The 16,736-nt window shown below is 41.3% G+C and overlaps 1 pseudogene; it reads left to right on the top strand.

Annotated features, from left to right (window-relative positions):
* LOC138349702 (transcription elongation factor SPT6-like) overlaps positions 1-12,565 on the top strand; it is a 27,399-nt pseudogene extending 14,834 nt beyond the window's left edge.
* Positions 12,566-16,736: the final 4,171 nt, after the last annotated feature.

Here is a 16,736-nt window from a genome sequence, read left to right as displayed (position 1 = left end):
TCTCTCTCTCCTCTCTCTCTCTCTCTCTCTCTCTCTCTCTCTCTCTCTCTCTCTCTCTCTCTCTCTCTCTCTCTCTCTCTCTCTCCCTCCCCCTCTCTCTCTCTCTCTCTCTCTCTCTCTCTCTCTCTCTCTCTCTCTCTCTCTCTCTCTCTCTCTCTCTCTCTCTCTCTCTCTCTCTCTCTCTCTCTCTCTCTCCCTCTCTCTCTCTCTCTCTCTCTCTCTCTCTCTCTCTCTCTCTCTCTCTCTCTCTCCCTCTCTCTCTCTCTCTCTCTCTCTCTCTCTCTCTCTCTCTCTCTCTCACTCTCTCTCTCACTCTCTCTAAGTTGGAAAAACAATTTGAAAAAACTTTGATGTGGACAATCAAACCTACATTTCAACCATCAGCATCGTTGTGCCTTGCATATTCACTCAATGGGAGATTTTGCTGCCCAACAAAAATATTCATAATATTGACTAGAAGTTTAAAAAGTTTTCTTTAATTTAATAACAAATTCAATACTTGCATGCAGGATCTTAAATATTTACCCTCTAATTTCTTATGTTGTAATATTCATGTTTTTTGTATTCAAAAAAGAATGGGAGGAGCGTGAAAATGATGATGATGACCATGAGAACGATGAAAAAGGCGATGAGGGACGAGAGCATCCCCGAGGTCGCAAGGATCGCGGGAATCAAGTCAAGAAGACTATCTTTGAGGTATGTTATGAGGAGCAACTGCAAGCCACCAGATTTTACACTCATTGTGTAATTATCATTAAGGAAGGCATTTATATTTTCACAACGGCCAGAGAGAGGCTGTTGTTTGTGTAGAATATGTTAATAAAGACAATGTGGGAAGTTATGAGTAAAAGATATGAATTAAGAGTGAAGGAAGAGTGCGTCGATGTGGGTCAGTTCATTGTACATAAAATTAGAGCGAAGATTATTTTGGCTAATTTGAGGGCAAGAAGGTCAAGATATTACATACTACATGTGAGTGTGATGGAGCAAGAATTTCGTGGTCGGGAAAAAAGATGCAGTTTATTGAGGGCCAAAATGTTTAAATCTTGTTTACGTTAAGTTACAAGACGCAGTACACTCACTGTAAAAGGTGAGTGTACTTGCTCACCTTTTGAAAGGCTTGAAGCGAAAGACTTGCTTGATGTAAAAGATATGGTGACCTGTAAATCATTCTCATCTTCAAAAACAAAACAGTCCTATATTCTACTTGTTTGGTATAATGAGAATACTTACCTCCTGCAAGAAGATTTTCGGGCAGGGAGGCAGCAAATATTATTTAACCTGTCTCAGTAGTAATTTGGGGACCTGGATATAAATTAGTTTTAGATCATGCACTAGGGAAAAGTGCTGCTGAATATCGTGGGCGGCTGTCGTACCTGGCTTGAGGCATTTAATCTCAACCCGACCTACATCATGAAAGTAGGAGACAAAATGTTGGAGGTGGTGATGAAGATCAAGTTAATGAGTGTGTGGCAACATTAATTACGCATACAAATATAAATGCTATTCTTTCAGGTATTTGAACCTAGTGAATTAGAGCGAGGCCATTTGACTGACCAAGATCATCAAATCCGGAAGCTGGATATTCCCGAGAGATTTCAGCTGAGGCGGATACCTGTGACTCGCACCCGTGGAGATGGTGACGATCACTCAGCAGATAAAGAGCTGACTCAAGAAGCCAAGTGGATTTATCACCATGCATTCTTCAGGTCATTTATATCCAATCAGGTAGTTAATTTGCTTTTGTTGAAAAGTATAAATAATAAGAATATACATGTATTTCTTCTCAATTTGATGCGCAGGGTTAAAGTTCCTTCAAATTCCAATACATAATGCAATAGTGGCACCTGTTCTACAGATATGACACTAACTGTTGAGTTTATTACCTCCCAGCAGCACTTTTAACCACGTCTGAGCATGTGTATGGCTACTGCAATGTCTCTGGATATCTTTTTGGTACCCAGTGGCTGTCCGTACCGCATCGCAGTGGGTCTTCCTTCCGGTACTTTGGCTCTATGTAAAAGTCGCTTTGTGGCGACTTTTGATAGTTGGGAGTATTTCTTCTTGATTTGATCCTTAATCTGTGAAAAACTTGGAGGTATTTGAACCTGTACAGCAGGTAGAGCAGTGGCAGTTTCTGCTAGTTAGTCTGCCTTTCATTGCCATCTATTCCAATGTGACTGATTGACAGTCCTAGATTGTGTGCTTCTTTTCCTTTATGTAGGATTTCAGTGATAAGTTGTATATTATCTCTGATGGATAACAATGCCTGGAACGAAGATTTAGATTCGATATAAATGCTGACATCATGTAAATTATTCGCAATTGCATAATTTATGGCCACCTTCAGGGCATATAACCATGATGCTTCTGAAAGCTTCATGGTTGTTAGTGTGAACTGCTGCCCCAGCATATCTCTTTCTTGATCAACTGATCCATCTGTGAAGATGAAAGTGGTGTTTGGTCTTGAGATAATTTCCATTTTTGTTCTATGACTGCTTTGAGGGTCTGAGAGTCCCATGCTGATGTTTTAACTGATAATCCTTCAATGATTATCTAGACTAGATTTTTACCATGGAAGCTGCCAAATGTGTTAATATGGTTTATCATCTCTTGTTTTTATTAGTCCTTTTTTGGGGAATCTTTCAGGTCCACTTTCTGTAGAGATCAGATTATCCGTCCATCCACTTGTTCTATATTGAAGGTTTCTCTGTAGCGATCTGTGAAAGCTCTCTTTAATTGACTGTCTGGCGGTGATTCCAAAAATTTTTGCTGTTATGATGGCTATTCTTTGTTTGATCCTGTTTTCTAACGCTGGTAAGTTGGTTTCCATTCTTAGATTCTCTCGACGTGTCCATATAAGTTCTCCCATCACTGAGGTGGAGTTGTAATGTAAGAGCTGGAGCAGCATAGCCAATGAGTGACTTAACTGCCTGCAAAAACGTAGTCCATTTTGAGTACTAGTAAAAATGCACTATCTCTAAGACTTGTCAGGAAGAACACAGCTGAGTGTTCAACGATGGCTTTTTTTCGATGCAGAAGATATTCAATTTCTCGAATGAATTTCAACTGGTTGTCCATTATGACTCCAAGGTATTAAAAAAAGGTAACCAACTCAATTTCGTGTCCTTGTATTGCGAATCTGTTGTCGTGAATTGTCATTTTAACGGCCATTGTTTTGGTATTATTGCTGTTTATTTTCAGTGCTATGCGTTCCGCTTCCCTGTTGATTATCTCTAGGCATTTTTGTGTATGGTTCATGGCGTCTTTGCCATTGATGATGACCACAAAGTCGTCGGCAATAAATTATACAACAATACCATTATTTTGTACAGGAGGGGCGTGAAAAGGCAAGGCATGGCTCGCACAAGGATACTAATACGATCCAGAAAATATACAACGCCCTGGACTTGATGAGGAACCAAACCTTCGAAATTCCATTTATAGCCTTTTATAGGAAGGAAGAGGTCTGCCCTGAATTAAACATTCGTGATTTATGGAAAATCTATCGTTGGGATGAAAAGGTATTGTTACTAAATATCAACTTAATTTTATCAGATAAACCATTTATGAAAAATATCAACTTAGTTATATCAGATAAAGCGTTCGAAATTTGACGTTTAATAATCTTTTATTCTCTAAGAAAATTTAAATTTGTGGAATGAACTTTTTTTAAGATATGCTAAAAGATTCTGTATATGATATATTGAAAAAGTGCCTAATCATGATGCAGCACAGGTTTGAACTACAACCAATTAGTCTGATATCAGTGATAAAGCACGTCGCAGCTTTAAAATGCAAAGAGCCAGCATCAAGGGTTCGACAGACAACCTAGATGCTGAACTTGTATCCATTATAAATTACAGATTGACACGAATTATCTAAAATTTTATATCATGAATTATAAATGAAGAATAAGTATTGTAATTATTAAAGATGCACAAATCAATAATGCACTAACCCTTAAATACTTAACTTGTAAATTTTTTCACAGTGGTGTCAACTGAAGTATCGCAAGGAGAACTTGCGGTAACTCTTCCAGTCAATGAGAGAATACCAAGGTGATCACATCACGAAGGACCCAGATGGTTCACATCTAGAAAATATGCGCATTCTTCAGGAGGAGGACATTGTAAGGTGAGATGACATATTACATTATGTAAAACACTTGCCATCATGCCATTATGTAAAGCATTTATTCAACTCTGGGGATGACATGAGTCTGGGGATTCATGTACTGGTGGAGTATGACCCCAGTATTATAGTCTGTGGGTTGGTGGTGTTGTCGTCGTTGTTCCTCCTTTGCAGACAACCCAACCCACAACTCGGTAGAGTGCTTATACCTCGCTAGGAGATCACACTAGGCGAGTGATCTGGCCCTTGGAGAGGGGCTCAACGTCACACATTTAGGGGATGCGGCTCCAACACTTAGCCTCGTTGTCACGTGCACACACCCACTCGAGCCGCTGTGACTCCCCACTCTCTCCTTAGGTGATATGATCTCCTCAATCCCCCTTTGACTTATTAGTATTACCTTCTACCCTGTCCACAGCAGTGGTTCTTGGTTCTTTCTCTCTCTCCTTCTTTACTACCTCCTGGGAAGCCTCACTAGGACAAGGGCAAACACCAGCAAATTGGGATACATTTACTGGACAAAGCACATACACACATATAATAATAATGAATCCTATACTCTATAATATTACAATCAGGTTGCACTCCAACGCCATCAGAACTCTATCATCAGCTTATCAAGTGGTATCCTATCTCCTGGTTCACCACCTGATACTATCAACCTCCTCAAGTTGATCAAGTCTACATACACTGTTGCACCATCAGCAAGAGAATATATATATGTATCTATAAATGTGTACAAAGAAGATCAGCATATGAATGCAATAACACGTATCAGTATATATGTTCCTTGATACACAACAATGATCAATCGATCACTCTATCAGTCCTAGAACGCATACATCTGTAGGTAATCCAGCCTACGACTGTAACTCTAAACTTCAGTATAAAACACTCCTTGACATAAGAATGCAAACACTCACTCACCTCTCACTGCGTCTTGCACGCTAATGACAACCAAACACTATCAACTCCCTATAAGTGATCCACCAGAACTTCCCTTCCACCTCTGGAAGTTCACTACCCTAATATCTTTAGGTTCTTCCGGGCTTCACTACCAGGATCCTCTGCAGCTCCTCCAGGCTGCTATCATGAAGTTTCCTTGAGCAACTACGGTGCTTCACCCTTTGCTAGGTTCCTCCACAGCTCTCTTGGCTGCTATACCATGAAGTTCCCTCAAGCAACTATGGTGCTTCTCCACCTCTACAGAAGCATGTGACACTCCTCTTCACTGCTTCTCCTCACAGCTCGAGGTCCTCTGCTCCACTACCTTGGAGTCTCATCAATTACCTCATCTAGGCTGGCTTCGAAGTTCTCAGCAACTTCTTCCCCAAAGACAAACCTGCAACCCATCGACACTCCAATAAAAATGTTTCCCCTTTAACACATGAACAAAAATAATCACACAATATGTTTGCCTCAAATCTCTATCTGTTCTCTACATACAGTGAGAGTGGACTCCCCCGTTTTGGGCGGGTCCATACTCCACCTCGCCCGGCGGCGGTCCTCACTCACGCTGGGAGGGTCCTTCGCCGTCAGGAGCCAGGCTCCCCAAGTCGTCTCTCAGAGCTCAGAGGGAACGGACGTCGCTCCGTGTTCCTCCCTCTCCACTCTCTTATTTCAGGCCTTCTGCCTTATTAAAACATGTCTAACTTATAAATAAACATCGCTACTGTCGCTGGGCACACGACCAACTACAAGCAATCACTATGAACTGGCGTATATCGTGCTTACCACAGATTAACTGGTCGAGGGCGCTCTCCCTCTGACGGCGTCTGGTCAGGGCGCTCCACACAGCCCACGAAAATGCCTCTGAGCAGCATATTAAACTCTGCTCGTCGACCAGGACTTGAGACCACAACGTTCCCAGCTCGGTTCCACAGCTGGCACGTCTACACACTTCTCTTCTCTTCGAGATATATCACTAGGGGTTCCCTTCTGACGGGAGCTCAAACGGAGCGCGGCTTTCCCCTGCGATGTCTGGCACTCAAGTGAGGTCAAAGCCCCTCCAGAAGCGAGCCTCACGCCTCCAGCAAAATATCCACATCTCCTAGCCAGTCATTTATCTGTTTCCTTCTTCACTGCCCATAATCTTAAATTGTTATACATCTCCAAGCAACTATTTTACACATGGGTTATCACCTCAATATATGCTAGACCTTCTAATCAGGTCAGGCTTGATGAATAACTCTCAAGGAGGGAGACTCGTTTCTCCTGCAGGCTGAGATCATAACACCAGTTTCTATTCAGAGTTACACAATATTCGGACTCGTCACTTGCGCCAACTAACTGTAGCCTAACATGATCCTAGCAGTTACTATATAACACTATCGCGTGGATGTTTGTGCGAATATATATAAGTACGAACAAGCCTGAATGGTCCCCAGGCATGTAGTTTTCAGGAGCATATATAAATAATATAGGCGCTGGAACTAAATAACTTCTAATATTCTGGTGTTAAATGGCATTTAAATTTTTAAAAATATTATTGCTTGCCTTAAATCAAGCAATGATGATAAACATTTTGTTTTATTTTCCAGAATTGAGGAGATTGAAACTTCAGAACAGTTCAATGATTATTACAAAATTTTCCTGCTTCACTATGGCAAAGATCATCTATCAATGCGTGACCACATGAAAACCAAGCACAGGAAGCAGAGAACCGCACCAAGAGTCACTAGGGGTTTTAAGGAGCATGATCATGGTGAACGGGACCAAAATGGTGCTGGTATTGAGGATGGGAAGATACAGAGGAAAGTAGATGAATATGAGGATACAGAGGATGCAGATGAATATGAGAAGAGTGGTAATAATAAAAACAAGAAAGGTTCATTGAGAGCTAATGAGGATGTAGAAAAAGAGGTGGAGACAGAAATAGAAGAACAAATGGAGGAGGAAAATCACGAATCTGAGGAAGACTCTGAGTCTTTGAGAAGAGTTGTTCGAAAACACGAGTATGAACTTCTGCGGAAGGCTGGTATTGGTGAGTATCTTTTTGCATGATTGCTTCAATGCCCCCATTTAGGTTACTTAGTTCAAGTTTGGCCTCCATATTATAGAACTGAAATATTTTCTCTTGAATCCTTACAGAGAAGGATGATTGATGCCAGGTATTAGGAAACCTCTCTTATGAAGAGAGATATAAGAGAGATCTAATATCTAGAAAAGATATAGAGATATAGAAAAGATATAGAAAAATTATGAGTAAGAGGTAACATAAAAGAGATGATTGAGATTGGGGCATTGATATTGCTCTGAGGCATTGTTAGAAGTATTATTTTTTTCTTTCTAATGTTAAAATATGAATAAAAAACTTTTATTACAATCTTTCTAATAAATATATATGTATATGACATACTATGGCCGGGATTGAGTGAGGAAGTGCAGCAGTAAACAGGTGTTGTCAGCGGACTGCTTAAGCCTCGTCCGGGGCGGGAATTGTCGCCAAGATAATTTTACTTAATTATTTCAGTGTCTGATTAAATTTAAATTTATGGTTTCATGCAGTAATATTGAAGATAAATATTCAATTTGATAAATGTGTGTAAATAACGAAAATTAACACGTGATTAACACGAAAATTTGATAAATGTATATTATAAAATGTGCAGAATATCACTATACTTAAAAATAATTTGCATGCTAGACATGAATATTATGAAGATTAAACCACACACCAGAAGATGAGGAGACGACGACGTTTCGACCACCATTATCGACTATATTAATTATCGATTATTATTATTATTACAGACACATTAATGATTGCGACAATCGAATTGATAATGGTCATCAGACTTGCCACGCATATTTTGAACGTAATTCTTATAGCACGCATACAATATAATTTTTGTCGTAGTTCTTACCATATTTTTCCACATGCGGTGTTGCATTGGGCTCGATATTATTATTTGTCATAGAACGCGTATAGATAGATTAGTGTCACTAATTAGTTAATTATCATATTCTTATGAAAATTTATATTTTTAACTGTATGATCAAATAATCATTCTGCTTTTACTGATACGACACTATATGCACACTCATATATCTTCATTTTTGTGCACTTTATCGAACCACGAAGAGCATAAATTCCGTGATTTGAATTTATATTTGGTTTGTATCATTGTTTATCTAGTTGTTAGCATAAACAATATTACATAACAAAGTAACTAGTGAAATGCAATATTCATAACACATTTTTAATTAACCATTAACTTGTTTAAAATTTAAATTATTTTTTGTTATTGATTCCAAACTCAAACTTTCAGAGTCACTTACAAATAAATTTGGCCTGACTGCTGAGCAGTTTGGTGAGAACCTACGTGATAACTATCAGAGGTTTGATGTTCAACAGTGGCCAGAGGACCCCACGAGGGAAGCTAAGCAGCTCATTTCCAAGTAAGTAATGAGATAGTTGAATGATTTATCTGTAAATATACAGCTAATGGTTCTAATAACGAAATCACGTACAGCTAATCACGTAAAAAAAACACGTGATATAAAAACGTGATATAAAAATCTGAACCCTCTCAATTCTGGCACTAATAACGTTGCAAAACACGACTAAAAACTCACTCTTGCTTTAATCCATCACTAAAAAGGACTCTCAATTCACTAATTTAACCGCATCATCCTACTGAAAGTGTAAGATAAATCAAGGATATAATTAAGACAAATGGATAGAATTTTAGCATTCTTTTGCGCTATGAATGTGCAAATGGCTAGAGATGAAGGGGTTTTGCCTAAATTTTGCACCTTTTGTTCAACGTTTTCCATATATTTGAATTAAAGAATGTGGGTAATAAAAAGAGGACAGAACTCCTGAAATTGTCCTTAAATCTCAGCAATATGGTAAAATAAATATTTTGTAGATATTATAATAGTTATTACTTCATTACACTAAAAGTATTTTTTATTAAGTATTCCTCATGAAATATGATGAAAACTTTGTATTTTCAGAATATGCAGCACCCCAGAGCGAGTCCTTGAAGTAGCTGTTAGGATGGTTGGTTGGCAGCTGGCTTGTGAACCCTTAATAAGACGCACAGTTAGAGAAGTATACTTTAAACGTGCCAGAATCAGTAGCAGGCCCACTCCTCAGGCTGTGAACATCATTGATGAACATCATTCACTTTATGAACTTAAATATTTAAAGGACAAACCAGTCATAGATCTACAGGGTGACCAGTTCCTTCGTCTCAAATGTGGTGTTGAAGACAAACTGTTGACCGTTAGCTTTTCCGATACCATTGAAGGAAGTACAACTAAGACTTACCTGGATGAAATGAAGCAGTTTTACTGCCGAGATGAGTTTTCCCAGGTTGTCCAAGACTGGAATGATCTGAGAGGCCGGGCAATTGAATTTGCCTACAAACGGATTATTGAAGATCTTAAAAGGGAATTGTCTCAACGTTTGCTCCAAGAATCGAATGATCACGTGATGGAAAAGTGTTGCAGTAAACTCAATAACTGGATAAAAATTGCACCCTATAACCCCGGAGACTTTTCTGGTGAAGACGAAGACTGGGATACTGAAAAAGGCTTCAGAGTATTTTCTATTGCATTTGTTCCAGACCTTTCCCAGGCAGCATTTGGTTGTTGCATTGACATTGACGGTGATTGTTGGGAATATATTCGTCTCCCACATTTACTCAAACGGCGCAATGCTTACAATGAAAGAGACGCTTTGGCTAAAAAAAGTGATATTAGGCGCATGCAGGATTTTATTACTCGTTGTAAACCACATGTTATTTCCATATGTGGACAGTCTCGAGAAGCTCACATGGTTAAGGAAGACCTGATTCAAATTCTCAAAGATCTAGAAAAACAAGAAAGGTTTCCTAAAATAAATACAGAAATCATTGACAATGACCTAGCTCACATATATGCAATGTCCAAGAAAGGAGAAGCTGATTTCCTTGATTACCCTCCACTATTATGGCAGGCTATATCAGTTGGTCGACGTGTTCAGGATCCATTGATTGAATTCTCGCAGCTATGTAATGCTGATGAAGAATTACTTAACATTAAGTTCCACAGTCTACAGGACCAATTAAACTCTAAGGAACTACTCGATGCTCTGTACACTGAATTCGTCAACGGCACTAATGAAGTTGGGGTTGACCTAAATCGTGCCGTAGCACATCCATATACACAGAACTTGGTCCTGTTTGTTTGTGGTTTAGGACCACGAAAGGCCAACCTTCTTATTAGGAATATGAAGCAGAATAATCATCGTCTAGAAAACAGGAACCAGTTAGTTGTGAACTTCCACATGGGTCCAAAGATATTCATTAACTGTGCAGAATTTATTAAAATAGACACCAATGCTTTGGGTGACAGTGATAATTATATAGACGTTCTAGATTCTACCAGAATTCATCCAGAAGCTTATGACTGGGCTCGAAAAATGGTTTTTGATGCACTAGATTATGAAGATGAAAATGGAGAACCTGCAGAAGCCTTGAAGGAAATCTTAGAAACTCCAGAGAAACTTAGTGAGCTTGATCTTAAAGCTTTTGCTAATGAACTACAGAACCAGGGCTTTGGCAAGAAGAACACAACTTTGTATGACATTAAACGTGAGCTGAAACATAGATACAGAGATTTTAGGTCAACCTACAGGTCTCCGACGCCAGAAGAAGTTTTCAGTATCTTGACTAAGGAGTCGCCGGAGACTTTTTATGTGGGTAAGCTTGTTCAGGCTACCGTCACAAATTTTATTCATCGCAAACTCCGTCGAGATCAAGTGGATAATGCCTATCCTGTCAGAACTGAAGGTACAGGTCTTTGGCAGTGTCCCTTCTGTCTAAAAAATTATTTTCCTGAACTAAGTGAAGTGTGGAATCACTTTGATGCCGGTGATTGCCCAGGTCCAGTCATAGGAATTAAAGTTCGATTAGATAACGGAATATCAGGTTTCATCAGTATAAAAAACTTGTCGGATAAAACGGTGATAAATCCAGAAGAAAGAGTGAGACGAGATTGCTTAGTTCTTTGTCGTATCATGAAAATTTATCCTGATAAATTTTCAGTTGATCTCACGTCACGATCATCAGACCTGCAGGACCGAAATAACAAGTGGAAGGCTCCAAAAGACACTTATTATGACCATGAGGCTGAAGAAAAAGATTTAAATTTGGACAGGAAAAAGATGGACCAAAAAGCAAGTCGGTATCAAAAGCGAGTGATTGTTCATCCCTCCTTCAGAAACATTGACTATAATGAAGCTGAAAAGGTTATGCAGCAATTGGAGCAAGGAGAGGTGATCATACGACCATCAAGTAAAGGCATTAATCATCTCACTGCTACCTGGAAAGTTACAACAGGAATCTGTCAGCATATCGATGTGCTGGAACAAGCTAAGCAATATGACTTTTCTCTTGGTCAGAAACTATGGATTGGAAATGAAGAATTTGATGATTTGGATGAAATTATTACCAGACACATTTTACCTATGGCCAGTAACGTAAGACAAATACTTGAACACAAATATTACAAGGAGTCTATCATGGGCAATAAGGAGAAAGCAGCAGAGTTACTGAAAGAGGAGAAAAGATAAAATCCGAAGTCGATCCCGTATATCTTTTCGCCTAGGAAGGATTTGCCAGGAAAGTTTCTCATGTCATATTTACCAAGAGCGAAAGTGATCCATGAATTTGTAACTGTCAATCCTGAAGGTTTCAAGTTTAGGCAGAAAATGCAATTCCTAAATCTTGCCGGACTACTTAATTGGTTTAAGCAGAATTTCCATAGAACATTATCAGGTGCAACACCAAGAATGATGTCCACAGGCACGTCATACATGGGCAACTCAACACCATATCTTATGGGTGTTGATGCCTTCACAATTCAGAAAGTGGCTCAGAACCTAAATCCACAAATGGTGCATAACCTCTCCCAGGCAGCCACTAATACACCTTGTAGTGTCAACACTTCTGGAGGATTCTCTCATGGTTTCTCAAAATACGCTAATACTCCTTACACACCTTCAGATCAGACACCATTCATGACACCGTATACCACCCCGGGGCCATCCACCATTCCTCGCAATAATGGATCACAGACACTTGTGCCATCAAACCCAACTCCCTCACATCAATATGAGGCAGCATATTCTCAGCATGTGATGACCAAAGTAACTGGACACTTACCTCAGCCATCTCGCTGTGGATCCCTAGTTAGCAGCCAAACAAAAAAAAAGGATTGCAAAATGGCAGCAGATGCTTTGGTGGAAGTTAACGGTGCGACTAATGGACATAACAGACGAAGGATGACGCCACAATGCAATGCTGGAAACCAGTCAACACCTCGCAATACTACTCAATATAATGTCCGCACACCTCGCCATACTCCTCAATATGATGACCACACATCTCGCAATACTCCGCGATATAATAACTAAACACCTCGCCTTTTCCATGGTTAAGTTCATCATCATCCATTCACGCGCTAACATGAGCACTGGTGGAGACCAAACACTACCCTATGATGATGAATGCCATATATGTCTTTGGTATTGATGACAAAGTTATCTCACTACCTTCAAATTATATGTTTGTATATATAATTTGTACAGTTAAAGAATAAGGAACTGTATTTAATCATTACAATAAGTACTGTAATTAAAAAAATTGTTCACGTAACTATGGTATTTTTACCAGGGCAGTCTTCAGTAAAAAGATGTAGTTTTCTGTACCTACATTCATCATGTTTATAGCATGTGAACGCTGTAATTTTGGATAAAAAAAATATTTTTTTATAAAGAAATGCAACGTGTCTCATACGAGGTGTTGCATAATTATTCCAAATTTGATTTGTTCCTTTAACTTCATGTTTCCAACTATGACTGACTACTATTGTGATCTGTGAAATGTTTGCTGTGATCTGAGAAACAATTTAGTCAGAAATAATACACTTTATTTCTTTAGAGAAATACACATCAATTTGTTTATTTTTATCCTGTATTTGTTTGAATGAAATGACGCTGAGCGCACCCGACACCAATTCTTTTAGAAGGTGAGGTGTGATGGAACGATGATAACGACATCTTTTGAGCCCACTGTTAAGAACCTTACTTCCTGTGGAGGTTCTTTCCTATTATAAATTGTTGGTGGACACATTGGAGAATGTTTTCTTGAAATAAATCTGCAGCTGATAACAGGGAGGCCGTGAGTGACTAGTATCACTGCTAAGTAATCCCTACTGAGCTGGAAATTGTTTAGGAATAATGTGTATTGGAATAGGAAAACTATGTGAATGATAAATGGACTCAATCAAAAAATGATTGGGGAATATGGTAAATGAAGTCAATATAGGATTTGATTGGAAATGTAGTAGTAGTAGGCATCCGTCAATCCGGTTATGGAGCCCTGGGTGTCTAGTTGTTGTAGTCTAGTTGGATGCAGCGTCTGCTGTGGCTGAGAAGGCCAACCCGAGAATGTCAGTCTCGACTGCAGCGAGCGCAGATAAAACGCTGAAGCGGGTGCGTGGTCGAGACCTCCTCTGAAGTCTATTATCCTCCGCCTGCCTCTTCAGGTCATCCTCGAATTGCTGGAGTCCCTTCTGACCTTTGCATTAGTGACAGATCTGTCCACAGCTGCTGCCTCCCAAGTGTTGATGTCGATGTTCATCTGCTTGAGGTCGCGTTTGCAGGCATCTTTGAAACGCAGCTGAGGTCTTCCGGTGGGTCTCCTTCCTTCCTGATGCCAGTTCTCCATACAAGAGGTCCTTTGGTATGCGGCCATTTTCCATGTGTGTGTGTGACATGCCCCAGCCATCGCATGGGTCTCTGTTTCAGGAGATTGAACATTGAAGGGACTCTGTTCTCTCGAATACTGTGTTGCTGGTGACGTGGTCTTTCCACGTGATGTCAAGGCTGCGTCTCAGGTTTCGCATGTGCAAGGTATTGAACCGTCTCTCCTGGCGAGAGCGCAGGGTCTAGAATTCCGAGCAGTAGAGACATGTACTCACCACACATGCCATGTAGACTTGTGCCTTGGTGTGCACTGTCAGTTTGGCATTTTCCCAAACGCGCTTTGTGAGCCTGGCAAGTGTTGTTGCGTATCCTTCCCGATACGCCTGTTGAGTTCAGTGTCCAAGAAAGGGTGTCTGAGATTGTGGATCCCAGGTATACAAACTCGTGAACTACCTCCAGCACATAGTCGGCTATGTTTATACAGGGTAGCTCATTCACGTCTTGTCCCATCACCTGTGTCTTCTTCAGGCCGAATGCGGAACAGGCTGCGGCAAAGCGGTTGAGTAGCTGCTGCAGGCCTTCTGCTGTGTGTGTGGGTGATCGCTGCGTCGTCGGCGAAGAGGAACTCCCTGAGGATTCGCATCTGTACTTTTGTCTTTGCTCGGAGTCTGGATAGATTATAGAGCTTTCCATCAGATCTTGTACGGAGATAGATGCCCTCTGTGGTTGTTCCAAAGGCATGCTTGATAAGGATTGCAAAGAAGATGCCGAACAGGGTTGGAGCAAGAATGCACCCCTGTTTAACACCACTGTTGATGGTGTTACTGTTGAGACTGTCACAGTACTACAACTGAACAGTAGTTGAGCCGTCATACACGACTGTCCTGTTCATGTCCTTGTGGAACGATTGTATCATGCTGAGTAGGGTGGGTGGGCAGCCAATTTTGGCCAAGGATCTTGAAGAGTCCGTCCCTGCCCACTAGGTTGAAGGCCTTTGTAAGGTCAATGAAGGCAATGTACAAGGCTTTTCTCTGCTCCCTACACTTTTCTTGAAGCTGTCTCAGGGAGAACACCATGTCAGTGGTCGACCTCTCTGCTCGGAAACCAAACTGTGACTCAGTGTACACTCTTTCAGCAAGAATCTGAAGCCTGACCAAAACGACCCTGGCCAACAGGGTCAACAAGAGTTTGCCAACAACGCTGAGGAGGGAGATACCGCGATAGTTGCTGACATCGCTTCTGTCACCTTTATTTTTGTAGAGAGTGATGATGTTTGCATTTTTGATGTCTTGTGGCATCGAACCCTCCCTCCAGCATTGGCACATAAGTTCATGAAGCTCAGTTTTAAGTGTTCCACGAGCGAACTTGAGAACTTCAGGCGGAATCCCATCGTCTCCTGGGGACTTCCCTGAGGAAAGTGAATCTATTGCTTTCTCAACTTCTTCCACAGTCGGTTCAAGATCAATTTCTTCCATGATGGGCAGGCACTCGATTGCATTCAAGGCTTCTACGCTGACCAAGTTCTCTCTGGAGTAGAGTTCGGAGTAATGTTCCTTCCAGCGATTCATCTGTTGATCACGGTCTTTAATGATCTCTCCGGTAGCTGACTTCAGAGGAGCCGTCCTGTTTTGTGTAGGGCCTGTTGCCTGTTTGATCCCATCGTACATGCCTCTTATGTTGCCGACATTGACCGCAGTCTGGATGCTGGAACAAAGTCGAAGCCAATAATCGTTAGATAGCATAGCACCTTGCAGTTTGTTTAACTCTACTGCGGGCAGTATGGAGGGCCTGTAGGTTCCTCTCTGAGGGCAGATTCTTGTAGGATGGAGAGCTCGTCTCTTTTTCTCTATGAGGGGTAACAGTTCCTCTGCACTGGCCTCGAACCAATCTGCTGACTTGTTCTGCCTCTTACCGAAGGTGGACATGGCAGTGTTGAAAATAGTGCCTCTGAGATATGATCACCTCTCACTTGCGCTATCGCAGGGTGGTACAGGAAGGGCATTTACCAGCGCAGCAGTGAATTCCTCCATCTTGTGAAGGTCATGGGTATTGTTTACATTAATGCGTGGTCTTCCCTCCTTCTTTGCTCTCTGGATTTTACGGGGCTGGAACTTTACTCTGCAAACGACGAGAGAGTGGTCGGTGTCACAAGCTGCGCTCTGGAAGCTGCGTGTCAGTTTGACGTTTCTCAGAGTGCTACGCCCCGTAAACACCAGGTCGAGTTGGTACCAATGCTTAGACCTGGGGTGTCTCCAGGAAACCTTAGGCTGGGGTTTGGTGTCAAAGAAGGAATAGGTGATGCAGAAATCATGACGGCAGCAGAACTCCAGAATGCGCTGCCCACTCTCATTCATCTTCCCAAATCCAAACTGGCCCAGGCAGGAAGGCCAAGAGCTGTGATCAGAACCAACTCTTGCATTAAAAGAAAAGGCAGCCTTTTCAGCCAGCCATAAAAAGCCAGTCTCCCAGTAGGAAGATTGGCTCGTGTTGAGGTATGTCTCTGAGAGTTAGGCCAAGGTCATCATTGAACTCGTCCTTCGCTTCGGTAGAGGAGGTCAGTGTTGGTACATAGGCGTTGATGAGGCTGACCATTCCTGCTGCTGTATGGAGCTGAAGTTTGATGATCCTTGCAGACCCTTCCGTGGGCGGTACTATGGACCCTAACAACCTGTTACTGATGGAAAAGCCAACGCCATGCTCCCTTACCTTACCTCTTCTGGTGATTTGCCCTGCCAGAAGAAGGTAAAGTCCTTCTCCCGAATGCTGCCGGTCGCGGGCAGACGTGTCTCCTGCAGGGTGACTATGTCCATCTGGAGCCTGCGTAGTTCATTGTTGATCACAGCTGTCTTGTGGGAGACGTTCACTTCCAGTAGATCTTCCGAGAGACCCGGTATCCTGTTCC

This window comes from Procambarus clarkii, chromosome 52 (assembly GCF_040958095.1).
Source record: "Procambarus clarkii isolate CNS0578487 chromosome 52, FALCON_Pclarkii_2.0, whole genome shotgun sequence".
Taxonomy (NCBI): Eukaryota; Metazoa; Arthropoda; class Malacostraca; order Decapoda; family Cambaridae; genus Procambarus; species Procambarus clarkii.
This window is presented reverse-complemented; position numbering and strand designations above follow the sequence as displayed.